Here is a 19,381-nt window from a genome sequence, read left to right on the forward strand (position 1 = left end):
TATAATTTGAACAAATTGATTTACTAAGAAATATTTTTAAATAAAAGTTTAAGTATAATAACCAACTTTAAAGATATAAACACAATTATTTATACTTATTGTTATAAGAAAAATTATTTCGTTACATATTTACATATTTGTATATTTACAGCTATTAAAACCACATTTTTATAATTTTTTTTTTTCATTTTATTCTTAATACAATTATTATAAGTAAACTAAATAGATATATTATATTAGTCCAAATGTTCCAAAGTTGCTCCATCCGCATCCCCATTCTCTTCTCCACTTTAATTTTTTCTCCTGAAATCATTAGATTTTATATTATTTTATTATTTAGCAATTCTTTTCGGCGTTATTTTATTGCTTTCGGTTACGAATACACTGTAAATTCATTTTATAACTGTTCCAAGCTTGTCCAAGTTGGCATATTATAATTATAAAAAACGAATATAATCACAATTCAAAACCAATTGGCGATATAACCGCTCTGCAATCATGTTTTGTACTGTGGTTGATAAGCACAGTCAGTTTGGCAACTGATCGTGATTCCGATTCATTTTTAACTGTGATGTCGATAAAACTGTGGCTCATCTTTTAAAAATATACTTCTTTATGAAGTTTTCATAGGAGATTTTATTTAATTATTATTCATTCATCTTTCGTCAATATGTCTTGCATTTAGACATTATGAAAATTATAATGTAATTTGTACACACATTTAAATTGATAAGTTAGGCATTTTTACTATTTATTTTTACTTCTATACGATTCAATTAACATTCTTAGTGTTGTTTTTGGTTTTAAGCTTGTAAAACTGCCAGCCGTAAATTCCTCCACAATTTGTCCATCTTGCTTAGTTTTATTTTTTTGATTGTTTTTCAAATAAATCGAACTAAGCCAAGCTGGTGTATAGTTGGCTATGGAAAACTGAATAATTCTATATATGCCATATAAACGATTCACAACCATTCTTAATGGTGATTTGAATAAACTGAGTTCTCAGCTTTACAATTAGCTACTGTGTAAAGCTGAAAGAGCGCTCTGGATTTGTACCAACTGCATTTATTTACATAAATATATAGAAAATGTTAACTATAATTTTATTAAAAATAATATCATATTTCTGAGTGTACCGAGAAATGTATAATGAGTTAATAACGGCGGTTTGACACCGATAAAGTAAATATATACTTGGTATTTATATTAATAAAATATTTGGTATAAACATCGACTTATCATGAATAATTATTAATAAAGATGACAGTATTGATTGCAACAATTATTAGGGTATTATAATTAGAATATTATAATTACACTGAAAAATGACCAACTTCTTAAATCCAGAACATTCATCTTAATTATTTTGTTCTTCAAATAAGAACATTTTAAGACCATATTACTAATTTCAAGAATATTAATCAAAAAAATCAAAGTTCTTAATGCAAGAATCAAAATCTTAAATTGTTCGGAAAGTATAAATATGTACTATTTCATATGAAACAAGTAGCGCTCTGATTGTAAAAAGTAGTCGGCGGTTCGAATCCCAAATTAAAATTATATTTATAAAATTACCAAGACGAAATAAAATCTATATCAGGTGTGTTCCAGAAATCTCTAGAGATTTTACTTCCAGTTTCAGCAACATTTTGGGTTGAGAAATATTTTATATAATTAACAAAATTTAAAAAAATGTATTTTTGTGTATTTTTATTCAATTTAAAAATTAATTCAATTCAATTTAATAAATATATAATTTGGACACATCTCTCAACAATTTTGTAGACATTTGAAACCAATGCTTGGTTGTTTTCAGGAACCCCAACAATTGCTTTTGGGTTGCTTTGGGGCTGTTAGAGATTTGTAAAACACCTCTGATAAACTTCAAAATCATATTCAATTTTTTTAAATTTATTTGGGCTTATTTTAAAAGTTCTTAAAACCAATGTGTGTTTTCTTAATTTAAGAATTTTATGTTCTCGACGCATTTTTAGATTAAAATTCTTCGTTTTGAGAAAAAATCTTGATATAAGAACATTTTTTTTTTTATCAGTGTAGATTTCCATAAAAGTCAAGCATTTTTGCTTGGAATTCGTAAAGTATATAAAATATCTTAAATACTAAAATTGATTTTTTAGTTTACACATGGTATCTACCTTTTAAGCGGTTTTGACAGGGTATTTAACTAGACACAACGCCAACGCCGGCAAACCTTGTACGCGAGTTAGTTAGCCAGCGCGTGCAACCATGTTGCAAGTGCCACAAGCCACGTCTCTGCCCCCAACACTCGTATTCCAACTGACAAATGCCACTGCGACGGCAGGCAGCACTTATCACTCAACAATCGGGAGCAGTTAAGAGAGACCCTTCAACCCTCCGACCCTCAGTCAGGAACTAGACAAGTAATTACAAGAGAACATGAAAAGTCAAGGGGGGTTGGTGGCTTGGGGGTTTGCTTTGGGTCTATTCACATTTAAATGGCTAACCAAATTGTTAGCTTAAACAAATGGCAATCAGGCAAAAGCTGCGTTTTAGATTTTGCAAATACATAGAATTCATTTTTCAAACATAGCGAATTCCCAAGAAATGTCCTTGTTAAAGTCAAAAGACATGTGGCAAATTATACCATTGACCAAGTCAAACACAAGCTATCAGAATGTCAGCAGTTACAATGGGTTAGTTTTCAACATTCTTGTTGCATTTGTTGTTGCTGATGTTGTTGTTTTTGTCAGATGTAAACCAACTGTCATAATCAAGGCAAGTTGCCCGCGGGGAACTAAGAACAAAATGAAAACAGCGGCAACATGTTTTATCACTGCTTTTCCTTCAGTTCTCAAATGGATTCAAGCAAAGGAAGAAACAGAAACTAGCCAAGAATCTCGCCTTTATTTTGTGTCAACTACAAATAATGGCTAAAGGCTTGCTTAACTTTCAAATGAAGTTGGTGCAAATCATGTGAGAGACTGAAAAAGATTAAGAAAAGTAAAGTTACATAAGTTTAAGAAAATAAAAGAAGTGGCTAAAATAAATCTTAATTAAAAACAAGCCTGCTCGCTTCGCTTGACTGATTGTTCCTATGGCAGCTATATGATATAGTAAACCGATTTGATCCAGATTTGGTCAAGATGTATAGGACCAATTTAAATGCATATTCCTTAAGATTGGTTGCGATATCTCAGAAAACACTAACGATTTAAATACTAAAACTTCATTATCGACCAATCCTTCCTATGTCAGTTAAACGATATAGTGAAACAATTTCAGCTAAATTTGGTCAGGATGTAAAGGACCAACCCAGATGCAAATTCTGTCAAATTGCTTGATATATGTCAAAATACCAGAAAGTGTTTCTAAGACTTAATTTTCGGCCACTCATTTCTATGGCCAACTATATGATATAGTGATCCGATTAAAAAATAAAAAACTATCTGCGTACGGTATTCAGGAATCTACAGACCAAGTTAAAAGTCTTTAGTTCTTATAGTCTCTGAGATGGACAGATCGAAGGACATGGCTGAATCGACTCGGCCGTTGATTCTGATCAAGAATATATATACTTCAACTGCCTGTTACATACATTGTGCCAAACACATTATACCCTGCTTTAACCATTTTGAGACCCCGTACTTTAAAAAAGTACAGGGTTCTATTAAGTTTGTTTTGAAAAATATGTGCGTAAAATGCAGAAAGAGTCGTGACAGACCCTATAAAGTATATATATTCTTGATCAGCATCAACAGCCGAGTCGATATAGCAATGTCCGTCCGTCTGGCCGTCTGTCTGTCTGTATGAACACCTAGATCTCAGCGACTATAAGAGCTAGAGACACCAAACTTGGTATGTAGGGCCCTCTTTATTACAGGCATATCAAGTTTGTTTCTTTTTTTTATCATATCATATCATATAGCTGTCATAGGACCGATCGAGCGAAAATTAAGTCTTAATATAAAAGACTTTTTTGTTCTATGAGATATCAAACGAACCTGATAGAATATGCATTTAAGCTAGTCTAACACTGAAAAAAAATGTTCTAAAATCAAGATTTTGGTCTCAGAACTAAGATTTTTGATCTTAAAAATGCATAGAGAACATAAAATTCTTACATTAAGAGAACACTTCTAGATTTTAAGAACATTTAAAATAAGACAAAGTTCTTATTTTAAGCATAAATATTCTTAAAACTAAAATAAAAAAAAAAAATTAAAATTTTTTTTATTTTTATATTTTGGTTTATTTACATTGAACTCTGTTTTAGTAATTCTATAAATGTTATTTTAATTAGTCACGAGTGGGATTCATACCGCCGCCTAATGCTTCACACAACTGAAGCGGCTTCTCTAACCAGAGCGCCACGGGGCCACCATTTGTTTGATACGAAATAGCACCTATTTATACTTTCCTTACAATTTAAGATTTATATTCTTATATTAAAATTTTTTAGATTAACAATCTTAGTTTTAGTAATTTGGTCTTAAAATAATCGTATTTTAAGACCAAAATATTTGAGATGAATGTTCTTGTTCTAAGAAATTGGTCTTTTATTTCAGTGTATATATCCTGACCGAAGTTGATTCAAATCGGACCACTTTATCATATAGCTGTCATAGGACCTATCAGGTAAAAATTATGTACGTAGTACATGAAACTTTTTTTTTAGTATGAAAAACTTTTTTTGCTTAATGAGATATCGTAACCAACTGATAGAATATGCATTTAAGTTAGTCATATATATCCTGACTGAAGTTGGTTCAAATCGGACCACTTTATCATATAGCTGTCATAGGACCGCCTTAGTCTAAGTATGGAAAACTGTTGTTTTTTTCAATAATAAGTACGGGGTCTCCGACAGTCGAGTATGCTCGACTGTAGAAGCGAGCCGCCTAGTTTATGTTGAATTTGTTTGACTAACAATCTGAGAGTCTTCAGCAGTAACAGAACTGAAGAAAGAAGCTGACTTTGGGGAAATAATACCGCCTCTGTTGTTATTGTGTTATTAGATGCGTTCTAGTTGCTAGTACAAATGCTTAGTTTATTGGCACGCTGGGGTGTCATCTGGTAAGACTCAAACTACTTTTAAATGTGCCACAATTCTTCAGTGTCTTCACTTTCGCTGGCGAAATGTGTTTTATCAGTGTGAGAATCTTTCTCTTTTTTAACTCGCTTGTTCTGTCATTTGTGTCGAGTTAGTTTTTTTTTACTTGCGTGTTGCAAGTTTTATGTAGTTGTTGTTGTTGTTGCAAGAGTAAACATGCACCCGAAGCGCAATCTAATTAAGTGAAGTGTAGACAGTGGCACAAGTTGGGGTGAAAAAGACAGCAACTGATGGACTTCCAGGGATGAGTACTCCAAGTCGTATGTGTGCATCCGTAGACTCAGCTTCGGAGATGCGTGTCCTTGCGTCCTGGTCGTCCTTCGTCCTTCGTCCTTGCCGTGCTGTTACATGCAATTTGCTGCTTTAGTTCTTTGCTTTCTTACATCGCAAGTTTATCTTCTTGCAGCTTCTTTTTCTCTTTCTGTCTCTCTCTCTCTTTGCATGTTTTCTTTTAGCATTTCTTGTTGATTTTTTGGTTTGTCAATTACATTTTTTTTTTACCCTCCCTCTTAAGCATGTTCGAACCACATTTAAATTGGCTAAATGGTTTTTCATTTCCACTCCCCTTTGCTGAACTACAAATTTTGTAGTTTTTTCTGCTTCTGCTTTCATTTTGTGGCTTGTCAGTTTATTGCTGGGTTGTTTCCTTGGATTAGATTTTACTCAGATAGAAGGGGATTTTACTAACAATTTATAAATTATTAAATAGCTGGCCAGCAGTTGAGCTTAAATGATTATTATTTCGATTGAGATATCTTGGAGTCAAATAATGGTTAAATAAATGTTAAATGTTAATTCTCCATCACATATTGTGGATTAGTATCTTGAATAAATTATGTATTTATTTTTAGATCATGCGAAATTTAAAAAATAAAAAGAGTTTAAGCTAGATTTTTATTAATATATAGATTTTGTTTTCATATTAAACATTTTCATGCAATATTTAATCATTGAATACAATTTTTCTTCTTTTACTTGACCATAATTTTTGGGTATGTTTCAATACATGCTATACATATATTTATATCATTAAAGTCGACTGCCAATCAGCGGTAAGTATAAGGCTTGAACTTTGCTCTGGGGCTGCAGATAGCTGGGTGTCCTGTCTCGAATCCTTTTGTTCGAAGTCCTTTGTGAAATATTGTCATTATCGTATTAAAAGCGCCTACGGTTAAATGGCCATGTTAAGTTTTACGAGTATTTACAAGGAATAAGAAAAACACAACAATCAACACAACAAACTCCCGACACCCAAATTCTCCTCCTCCCCCACATCCCCCTTACCAACATGTCCCCTCTGCAACACGTTCATTTGTTTTATTTTTTTGCAATCGCTTTGTATGCATAATTTATGCATTAATTATATGGAAACGTGCCGGGCAATAACAACAATTGCAAGTTTAAATGGCGACAGATAAACTTGATATACTTGCAGATATCCTGTAAATCGAAAGTACGGTGAATAGAGAAGATTTGTATATAAAAGTTTTAGTACACATTGTAAGAAAATCGGAATAAATATTTAATTTATTTATTTAAAATGTATTAATTTCTAATGCCACAAGTACATAATGACTTATAAATAATTGTGTTATTCACAAAAAATTCAATCATGAAGAAACCGTCGTTAAATATATCTTGAATTGATATTATTATGTAACAACCATACTCTCTTAATTGGGCGTTATGCATTGTATTATTTACAGGGTATAATGAATCTTGAATGAAACCAGAAACAATGGGCAAAGTGCAATGCACTTTAAATGCAACGATTGTAAAAATTACAAGCAAAGATATTTGCGGCTGACACGCGGCCACCTCTCAAAAATATGCTGCAATTTATAACGTGAGTTTATTTACCGCAAATTGTTATAAATCGAATTTTAAGTAGAAACAAAAAGCAAAAATGGATAAAATGCACAAATAAAAAAAATTAACCAAAGAAAAATAGACTCCAAGCGGAAAATGGAAATAAAAGTGCGTGTAAAAATATGATAAATTGCGCATACGCCCCGTGTATGTGTTTCTGTAACTGCAACTGCATCTATCTGCAGCTGTATGTAGTTAATTGCCATTTTTAACCTTTTTCCTTTTGTATACCAGAAATATCATCATCATCATCAATACAATGTCATAATAATGTAGAGAAAATAACTTTAATGATTTGCAACGGCTTTGAATCGGACGCAAAAGGATAGGGAATGAGATCAGCAAAATGAGAGGACATGGTAACTGCATTACGAATCAATTGTACCCTTTATGTCATAATATTTGCATATCGATGAGTTCGGGCAACTGTTTTATAAATTAAATTTCTTTATAAAATTAAGAGCTGTTGCTTTTAAAAGTTGGCTTAAAAAGGCAATGAGTTTACTATTGTATTGATAGGACATTTGGAGACTTTTATTATTTGCTTTGGTTTACATAAAGACTTTTTATAAAAAAACTATGTACTGTTGGATCCACAATTAAATATAAATATATAAGCTCGCATATTAGACAAAATTTTAGTAAATATAAATTTCTTCCCTGCAAAAAATTACTATTTTTGCTTTTCTTCGTTTTAAAATTTGATAACAGATTTTCCTTTGATCTCTCCCGCCCCAAATATTCAGCAAAGAAAATTCGCTTATGTATGGTTTTAAAACGTCAATAAATGTTATACTTTCATTTTTTTTTCTAGCTATTAACTTTATTCTATTTATGATAAAAACTGTTATACGACTTAACAATTCTATCTAAAATTTGTGTCTTGTAAAACTTTTGTTTGTAACCTCTCTGGTAATCTGTAAATCTTAGAAAATAATCAAAAATATATTAAATGAATATTTTATTTATTGAATTTCTTTTAAATTCATAATATGATAAGTTATGCATTTATTTAGGCTTTACTTTAATCTTTTATGCTTAAGTTACTCCCTCGCCTGTCTTTTGATAGGCTAAGAATCCCCTACCTTATATAGGCTATAAATACATATAAAACTTGCTTTCGATTGCCAACCATAAATTGTAAATTTAACGTGCCCAAAAGGCTCCTACACACACACACACATGCACACATAACAGCCGGCTAGGCAGTCAGTGAGTTGTCAAACAGTTTTATTGACTTTCTATACAAGTTGATTTCAGAGCCCCACCCATTGTATCCGATAAATAAACAAACCTAAGGCCAGGGCTGGCATCCCATCAGTGGGAAAATAAACACTTGGCCGCACAACAACAAAAAAGTATCAGATCATTGGCCAGGGCCGTTTAAAAATCAGCAAAGAAATTCGAGTCCAGGGTCACAGGCAGTATCTATCAACCTCGTACAAGAAACAGATTAGAAAACTTCAACGACTGACCAAAGCCGAGCCAAGTTGTTAAAAACTTTTCATTTTTTGTTTTTTTTTTTTTTCATGTTGTTGTTGCTGTATTAACTTGGCTCAACCTCCTTCTGAAATCTGTGTGGCGTCTTTAAAATTGAGTAGGGACTGTGTACGTGGAAAGTCCCTGCTCGGACGCCTTAACTGTGTCGAATATCATCCTACTGAACGAGTTGTTACCCCAAATTGACATATGGCGTTGAAGTTTCTTAGTTTTTGGGCCCCGAAAAACTTCACTTAACTTGCTTTTGCCGTTGCCGTTGCCGTTGCCAGCGCGTTGTCAATGCCGATTTTTTCCGCTTGTCTATTTTGCTTATTGCCAGGGCCAAACAAAGTTTTGACCAACTTTCCATGCCATTCACATGCTATGCAGCTTTATTGGCGTTTAAAGTTGTGCTTCGAGTTTTTTTTGGCAGCTTAAATCTCAACATGTCGGGCTGTAAAAATCTTGAAGGAAATCTTCCTCTTACTTTGCAGTTACCTTTAAAACCGCTGTCCAAATTAAATTACACATTTTAACACGTTTGCCAAGGATCACTTAACACTTAACACTTTAGAGTGGCGCACAGCTGGCAATAAACTGGAAAGTCCATTATGTGCTGGAAAGTCAATGGAATAGCGAATGCCCTCATGAAAATGAAAATTAATATGTTCTAATAAAATTATGTAAATTAGTGTTATTTAGTGATTTAAAAATATATCGAAATATCGACAACTCGACTTTCGCAGAAGAGAATACCGAGTATTCCAACTCGATGATTTTTTACGATCTATCGAGTTGATTAAATCAATTTTCATAAAATATCGACAACTCACTATGGCTTGTTCATCGTAGCTAATTTGCAGAATTAAGTTTGGTCGTTCATTTTTTTTGAGTTTCCGTAATAAATAAGCTCCAAAATTATCAACGTTTGAATAAGGCAAGAAAACCATGCAAGAAAAATAAGGTTTCTAATAAAAGTACGCGTGTATAATTTTAATAACAAATTATCATTATCAAATTAAAAAAAAAATTAATGTTTTTAATTCGATATTTGCAATTCGATTTACTATTTTCCGATATATCGACAACTCGATACATATTTTTGGCGATTTTGTATTTCGATATAGAACTCGATATCAAGTTTAGACTTACTACACTAGTATTATTCAAATAAAGCCTTTAAGTAGGCAATAGAGTTTTTTACCTAACAAAAACTCAAAAATCAATTCAAAGTGTAATTCGAAATGATCTTTTAAAGAATATATCATTAAATTTAATAAGAGCAAGAAGTTTCATATACAAAGCTTTATAGTGAAGATAATTATTTTCTTTTTTGATATCATTACATAACACTTAAAAATCAATCGTTAATATATTAATAATTGATAGTAATAATATATTTATATATATAACAGTGACTACTAACTTATTTGTCTTACATAAAAATGGAAAAAAATATAAATTAAATTAAATTAAAACGGTAAATTTTTAATAAATGTTAAGACCTAAGCAAAATATTTAAATTCTAGAAATACATGTTGGAACCTTAAAAATAAATAATAAAAAATTCATATTATATTACATTAAGCCAAGTTCTCTATTTAATCAGCTTAACAAATATCCGATACTTAATAAAATTTGATTTTATGAACAAAAATTGTATGATTTGTTGTTTATTTAAATAGGCTTACGAATTGGGGGTTTTTTAAGAAGAACAAACGCTTTGGGATAATAGATTGACCCCCAAATTGATTGTGTAAAATCATTTGATGACTGACTGTGAACTGCACAGGGAAATAAAAGGAGTAAAAACTAAAATACCTTCTTCTACACATTCGAGCTGTGCTTTTATACCTTCTATATTGACGACTGGCTCTCTTCTGTTGCCTTTTAATGCCCCAGACACATTGGAATTTGAGCACATTACAAAAAAGAAGAAGATGAAGGAGGAAATGTCGTGTTTTGGCTCTGACTCGACGTGGCAGCTGCTTTGAAGTGGTTTATACTGATTAGTCGGGTAAATTGGCTTAAAAACGCGCGGTTAGAACACACAGACACTCATAGAACTAAGAGTCAACAGCGAGCTGAAGAACCAATCTACCCCAAAATACAAAATACGAAAAAAAGAAATATGTAGTTGAAATTACAGTTGAGTTTTCTAGCCTTTTCGACAGACTGAAACGTTGTTTAGTTTATTGCCAACGCGTTGCTAATTGGCGGTTTTATAGCTTTAACTGGTAATAGCTTTGAAATTTCGCCAATGGCTTCCAAAAACATGTACGTGTATACGTATATATGGCAGGCAGGCGGCAGTCAAACCGCCAGTACCACCGTCACCACCGTCACAATCACCAGGCGATAATGATGATTGGCAGCTGTTAAAATGATTAGAGGGTCGTCTGCAAAATGGTTGATGTTACCCCCGAATTTGTCGAGCGAGCATCGAGCTCTCGTGCCTTCTGGTCGTGTCGACATTTAAAAGTTTCGGTTAAAAATGGTGTCCGAGTATCGAATTAGCATTAGTTCAATTAAAGGAACTCTACAATTGCAGAGCAAGAACTTAGTTCCAAGTTGCTATCACATCATTCAAAATGAACCAAAAAAAAATATTTCGATTTATTAACCGTTAAACTTTCATATTCAATACAAATTTTGTAGAAAAAAAAATGTTTTTGATATAAAAAAATTTTATACAAATTAAAATTCATTTCGTACTTATCAAAATTGCATTGTAATGTTGAAATCCAAACTAAGTATTGAATGAATGGCAATATCATCAGGATTGTGTTTGTACTTCACTAAACAATTATTTCTCAGATCACTCGCATATCGTACACCATAGGAAAAACAGTTGACACTATCATCTTCGAGCTTAATCTCAATGTCCTTGCCATCTTCAATAGCAAAAATCTTGTAATCAAGCGCATTTACTTTGATTATTTGGTTATGAAAGAGATGCGATTTCCCAATTGATACAAACACAACTTCAGTATCATCTTTATCTAAGATAACGGCAACTTATACTGCTCGGTTTTAAGGTTTGAGAGTGCAATAATTTGAATGATAAACAATATAACTTCCGCTAAATTCATATCGCGTGCAACTGAAATTTTTGTTGTTACCAATAAAGTCTAGCAAGTTATTTCTTCAAGAAATTTTGTTTTAATTAAATACAATTCTTTTCATTCATGACAAAAAGATTCTGTATGAGACAAATGAATCAAAGAAAACTTAACTCGACTTTTGACCTTCATAAAGAATTTGTAACTTTTCGTATGAAAGGCATTAAACTGAAGATAGCAACAACTGTTCTTTTTCAATAAATCAAAGAAAAATATTATCTCATCTCTGTTGGGTTGGTAGATATGTTAACACCAGGGACCGTAACAGTTATAATTTGTAAAATAAAAGTATTGAAATAACAATTATTTGCTGATTTTTAAAAAGTTGAAAAATAACTAATAATTTCAATATTTGTTTTGAAAATTAAAAATAACAATCAATTTAAATTTATACTATACAAATTAAAAATAATAATTAATTTCAATTTTTTTTTAATTCATAACTATTATTTGCATTCCCTGGTTAAGATTCTCGCATAAAAATACATACTTTTTAATATTGTCATAAGTTGTAAAACCAAATATTTAGAAGAAACAGTTATTTTTTGATCCTTATAATACATCTATTTATATATAAATACTTATAAAATAATATTGTAATTATTTTTATATTGCTATTAAAAATCTCAAGTTAATTCAAAGTTGCTACCAACTCATTCAAATTGATCCCAATAAAAGGGAATTTTAGGAAGAACACTTCGATTTGTTAACCGTGAGAAATTCATTAGAAACAGGTAATGAATAAAAAATTTGTATAATAAATCGTTTTTATATAATTTATGACATTACAATTAGAAAATAATTTTGTATTAATCAAAAGCGAGCTGTAATTTTGAAATCCAAACTATGGCTTTGAATAATGAAGTATTGGATGAAGGGCAATATTATCGGGATGGTAGGAGTCTTTCACCAGGCAATCACCAAACAGATCACTCACATATCGTAAACCATACGAAAAACAGTTGACACTATCATCTTTTAGCTTAATCTCAACTACCCCGTCATCTTCAACAGCAAAAATCTTGTAATCAAGCGAATTTACTTGGATTATTTGGTGATTGAAGAGTTCCGATCTCTCAAATGATACAAATACAACATTATCATAATTTTCATCAGGCATGCTCGTCCAGACAGCATATTCAGTTCCAACTTCCGTCCTCCCATCTCCCCAACGAAGCTGCAGTCTTGTGGTGATCTTTCCAAAACAGCAGCGAATTAACAACGACTCATCGGCAAAGGAACAGTTTCCCGTATGGTACTGCTTAGTTTTAAGTTTTGAAGCTGCAAAATATCCAATGATTGATAATATAAATTGCACCAAATTCATATCGCAAACAACTGAATTTTTGTTTTTACTAATAAAGTGTAACAATGTATTTCCTTAAGAATTTTATTTAACTAAATACAATTCCTTATATTCATGACAAAAAGGTTCATTATGAGACACATAAGTCAAAGAAAACTTGCCTCGACTTTTGACAATAATAACGAATTTTTATCTTTTCATAAGAAAGGCATTAAACCGAAGAGGCAATAACTGTTCTTTTCGGATGAATCATGAATCATGAATCATAGAAAAAATATTAACTCATCTTTGTTGGGCTAATAGATATGTTAAGACTCTCGCATAAAGCTTAAGGAAAAAAAAAATATATATTTTATAATATTGGCATAAGTTGTAAGTTGCTTTCGTCACTAGCGCTTACTGCCATCCACATTTATTCCAAAAATTTATTGACACAGTTTTTGTGACTAACACAATATAACACATATAAACGATTTGAGATTTGAACTCAAACATGTTTGTATAACTAACAGTTTTACAAATTTATTGGTTGGAATACAAATTACTCTTACTGTTTTGACTATTTTCAAATGTAAATAGGTCAGTCTGAAAATATTTGTAGAAATTCAATGTCTACACAGGAGGAAATGACATATTTTATTGAAAATTTGTAGCTAATAATTCGGAAATAATTGTTGCCTTTTACAATAAACATTCTGCTAAATATTGTAAGCTGGCAGGACATTGATTAGCATTTTCTCTGGTGAAAAGAGAAAAGAGAAAACAGAAAAGGGAATAACAACTCTTTGCATAAATCGATCAGCAATTGTATTTTTAGATTAGCATTTTCATTTGGACAATGTAATAACGATTTGTAGTTGTCTTTTTTCCTTTCTTCAATTCCTACACATGTGTAGTTTGTTATTTATGCAGTTTTTGGGACACATGCATTTCGAACAATTGCTGTGGATTCATTTTGCGTGAGAAATTTTCAATTAATATGCGCAATTGCAATCGAGTGCGAGAGTTTTTAGCATATTTTGCATAGGATTTTGGGGGTTCTTTTTCTTCCCCGTACTGCAGTTAGGTTTATGTTTTGGCAATGCTTTTCATACTTTTTCAATTCTTTTTTTTTTTAGAGGGGAAAGTTCCTCTTGATTTTGTATTCAAGTGTAAATTGCATTGCAGCTGCGACTGGGTCGGCAAAAAATTTTTTTTCAAGATTTTGCATTTTGATGAAATGTGCATGGAATGTGGATACAAACCGTTTTGTCTGGGGTTTGGGCCATGTTGTCGCAGGTGGCGCCACACATTGTGCCATATGTGATGACGCCAAGTAGTTTGCCGGCACTTGACAGACATTCATCCATCTATCCAAGCAACCAGCCATTCATCCATCTATCCATCTATCCATCTATTCAACCAGCCATCCAGCGAGTCTTTTAGTCAACCCTTCAGTCAGTCATTTCTTTGGTTGTTTAGTGAAGAATTTACAATTCAAAATACCACAAAATTGTCTTCGGTTCGCGTGCTACATCTATTTGACAGCTGTCTCTAGCGAACAACTTTTCTTACCACATTCTGAAGTAAGGTTCAGAAAGAGAGAGAGAGAGAGAGAGAGAGAGAGAGAGAGAGAGGGAGAGAGAGAGAGAGAGCAAGAGAAAGAGATGACAACTGTTTGGTGGCAACTTTGTCTTGGCGCTTTTGTAAATGCAAATTTTCAATCAATCTCAAGACGGCTGTGTTGTCACTTGTATCAGCGCTTTCATCTACATCTTTTAGCTTCTGTTCTGCTATGTCTCTCTCTCTCTTCCGTTTCCACTCTCTCATTCTCACCCTTCGCATTTTTTTGGCGTGCGTGTCCGCAGCAATGCGGCTTCTGCATATGCAACATATTGCACTCAGTTGCAACGACTTGGCCAAAAGGCGCGCAAGTACGAATAACCAAAACAACAGTTAACAAAAAGTCGAGGGTACAGTTGACACCAAAAGCAACTATGTGCACAGAATCGTTTATCGATAATGGTTTTTCAAATACTCCCCCCATTAATTAATATATATTTAAAAGATATTTGGATGTGAGAAGCACATAGAAATTAACACTAATTTTTTTGTTGTAATTTTTATTTAAGATTTTTTTGATTTTAGAAAAAAGTACAAGATATCGATGTTAATAACATTAAGTAATGGTGATTTTTTCGTTGGTTTAGCGAATATTCTATTTTGTTTAATTTGAATAGGTTAGCTGACTTGAGGTCTAGATTTATACTCATTTATTGACAATAAATAAAGTTTCAACTTACAGTTGAAAATAGCTGAATTGCTTGACAAAACATATATAAAATAAAATAAAACAATTACTTCTTAATAAAATTAAAAAATGTTATAAACAGGAAACAACTAAACATTTTTAAAAATTTTAGCTAAAACGCTACAAAAAAATTAAAAAAATAAAATAGTCATATCAATTCAAAGATCAACCAACATTTTAACAGCGGTTAATATTTTTTGGTATGGAATAGATTTTTTTTAGATTTTTTAGATTAGCAAAAATATATAAATTAACAGGTAATTTATCAAACTAGTAAATAAAGGTGTCAACTGACAGTCTACTTATTTAGCTGTTAATATACTTTCAATTGATTGCATTCAACAACTTCGATAATTAGCTTCAATAATTTGATAATTATGAAAATATTAAATCAATATGGCTAAGCTTAAACGATTAAAGTAAGCGTTTGAAAATTGTTCAATCAATTCCCATTGTGGCTTAAATATTCTTCTAGTTGTTTCCATTCTTTATTTTTTTTTTACAAATTCTGATGTTGCTGACTGCGGAAGTTGTTTGCATGTTCGACAGTTAAGTTTTTCGAGCTACAAATTGACAACGTCCAAAAAAATGCTTATCTATTTAGAAACTTAAAGTTGTTAGGGCTTTGTACATTTGTAGTTGGTTGGAGCTAGACACCTGAGGCACTTGCTATTCTATCAGAGACTTTATTGATGTTAGTTTTATGTGACATCAAAGGCAAACCGAAATCTCTAAAGGCGCTCAAAGTAGTTTTACGCAAAGTGCCAAAGAAATGTCAATAAATGGCTAGCAATACACAAGGATATACACAAAAAAAAAACCAAGAGAAAGTCGGAGAAAGGAGTAGAGAAACAGAGAGAATGGGAGGGACAGTGGAAACCTCAATTGGCCACATTAAAAGCAGTGCTTGTAAAAATATTTTGCTGCCAAGTAATGGTCTCGACAGCAAGCCCCAATCTTCGCTTTCTTTTTCATTCCTCAGCCCCTCTGGTGTCTTGTGCTGCATGCCACAAAAATATCCTTTTATGATTTATCCCAGCGGTGCCAGTTAAAAGTTGCACAAACATGCGGCCAACTATGCTTGGGCTCTCGTCCTATATTATCTGGGGACATTTTTAATAAGATTGTGTGGGCGTGTCGACCCGAGAGTGCCACGCCATGGATATATCTATGTAGTCCCCGGATTGTAAGTAAGTTATTTAAAATTATTTATGTGTCAATTATTGGGGTTTTTGTATTGCGGTGACCGAGCAGGGACCCAAATCGAAATTCTCCATCCTCTGGCGATTTATGGTTGCCCAGCAAAAGATGATAAAAAAACAAACCGAAATGAAAGAAGAACGTTTTAAATAGCTTGGACATAAAGTTATAGGCGGTCAGTTTACTCTAGTTTTGTTCTGCAATTGCCGTTATTTATGAGAACGGTCAGTGGGTCACTTAAGAGAACATCGAAAAGTTAAATAACAAATAGGAACAATTGAAAGCAAAGGGAAATTAGTTTTAACGAGTAAATTACTGCAGTTGGTGCTTGAAACATAATAATAATTTGTAACTATCAACTGATTTTCACTAGATCTAAATTTTCTATAGGAGGTAGTCTTTCAGAGCTGCTTACAGGGAATATCGCAGTCAGGCAATCAATTCTGATTCACTCTCTTTCAAGTTTACATTTGAATTCAGCAGAAACTCAAGTTGATTTTCCATTTAACTTCACATTTACTTTGCTGATATATCGTTAACTTATCGATAACACAAGACCTTAGAAAATGAAACTAAACAAAGTCATACTAAACGTAAAGTCAAAGCCAAAAATCGCGCATCATTTACTGCTGCTGGGCGTTGGCAGTTGCCGGTCTGCCGGTCTGCCAAGGCCCAGTTATTGTCAACAGGATGCGGCAAATATGCCACTTTTATGGCACGCTTCCGCATCCGGCCCATGCGGCCCGCCCAGCGAGAGACTCGAGCGAGGTAACAAGGCGGATATAGTTGGTAAATTACGGTGCAACCTGCGCCTCGCTGCGGGCACCGAGTCACTCCGGAGGGAATGACACGGAAACAGACAGAGAGAGAGAGAGCTACATAGAGAGACAAAGAGAGTGAAGAAGCTGGGTAAAAAATGCAAAGTGCCAACGCATTGGCAAAAGTATCTAAAAGTATGTTGCGAAAATAAGACACGAGCTGAATATGAGACTTAATAACAACAAATTCTGCATACACTTTGCTTGAATATTTAATTAAAATTTGAATTAAAATAATTTTTAACTTATTCTAATGTTTCATTTTGTAACATATTTTATAAATTAATTTTTATTGATCTTTTGTCGACTGCATCTAGTCGACGTAACATAGTTCAATTTAAACATAAATGTTGATAAAGATAAAAATAATACATAACGAAAAATAATTAGAGTAATTGTTTTGAATGCTTTATTAATAGTAAATATTAATAATAAATATATGAGAAGTAAAATAAGTGATTGCAGGCAACTGCAGATTTTTAAAAAGAAGGGCGGAAGGAAGGAAGAAATGTTAAAAAGAATCGTTGCGTTTGATTGCGTACTGAAATATCAAAAGAAGCGTAAAAAAATGCAAGTTTTTTAAAAGCTGCAAATATTAAAGTATTATCTTATTTAAATTAACTTAATTATAAAAAATCCTTAATACAACTATCCCCAATTCAAAGAAAGTGGGTACAATTTGCGATCAGGATTTCAGGCTTCAACTGGGACTCATAACATAATCATAATACCCTATGCAAACATATAAAAATGGCATATTAAATGTGCCATAAAGGAACATGAGTAAGGGTGCTAAGTGGGGGGAAGTCGGCAACTGGTATCGATAGCAACAGTTACACAGTTTGCAGTTAGCTGAGTTTGGGAGCAGACGGAAGCAGATGGTGGCAGCTGTTGGTGGCGCATTTTTAAGTTTTACGTGTGGCACGTGCGGCAAACATTGCCCAGCCAAGGATGAGGATGCAGATGCAAAACTCTTAGATGCAAATGTTGTTGTACATTCCAGATTGTTGCCACACGTGTCTCCCTCGCTCTCTCTCTCTCTCTTTGTCCTATGGCTTGCGTTTGTTTTTTCCAGTTGTTTCACGACTTTCAGCCGCGCGTAAAAGTAAAGAAAAACTGTCAACTTTACTGTGGGCGTCGGGGTAACGGATGAGTAGGGGAGGAGGCGTGCCACTTTTAGCCATGGCCCGTACCACGAGTTTGAGTTACGGGCCGCATTGTCAACGGGCTCCCTTGCAATCTGAAATCTGCACAGCTGCGTAAGTGCAACCACCGATGGGAGTCCTGACAGCAGCAGCATCTGAAGCAACATCAGCATCCCCGATTGGCTCTACATATCAATGTGGAGCACTGCAGCAGTTGCAATTGTGTTCACATAGCAATTGGGCTAGTTAAGGACACGGAATTCAGGCAATTTAATACTCTGCATATTACTCTAAGCATATAAGACTTTTTATTAATTGTTTTCTCACCTTATAAAATGGTTAACGTTTTAAAATCAATGAATTTACTTTAAAAAAAAAATTCTGCTTGGCCCATTATTAAAATGGGGATGCAAATGCAACTTAGATTTCAAGCAACTAACAAAAAGGTGTTTTAAATGCAAATTAAAATATGTTGTCAATAGGTTGGTTTAAGAATAGTTTATCCTAACAAATGCTTGAAATTTAGCTTCATAATCCATGAATAGTTCAATCTATAATAAACAAGATATAAATTATAGAAATCGGTTAAGTTTTGACAAAGTTAAGAAAGTTCTAAGTTTTCGAGCATGTGTCGCAAAATTGTATAAAAATATTTTAAAATTTTCGAAACATGGGAAATCAACAAATTTATGATGTTAAATTAATTAAGAAGCCAAACAATGATAAAATTGGTTATACGCATGAAATTTCAATCAGTTATGATTAAGGCTTGAAAGTTCGAAATAAAATTGTTTTTGTCAAGGCAGCAAACCGGTTCTGAGCCTAACCTCGAAGAACCGCTTCGGCTCGGGTTTTTAAGCAGCCTGAGCCGGATCATAATCTGGACCCTTTAAATATATTTACATTGCGAACCCGAACCTAAACGGAACAGCTTTCTAAATAAAAAAAGGTTCGGCTCAAAATAAAAATAATTACCTAAATTATATGGTTTTCTAATATTACGTAATTATTTGAGACTTCGGATTAAAGTAAGTCATATTTACATCTTCAAATAAATTTA

This window comes from Drosophila innubila, assembly GCF_004354385.1.
Source record: "Drosophila innubila isolate TH190305 chromosome 3L unlocalized genomic scaffold, UK_Dinn_1.0 0_D_3L, whole genome shotgun sequence".
In the NCBI taxonomy this organism is placed as follows: Eukaryota; Metazoa; Arthropoda; class Insecta; order Diptera; family Drosophilidae; genus Drosophila; species Drosophila innubila.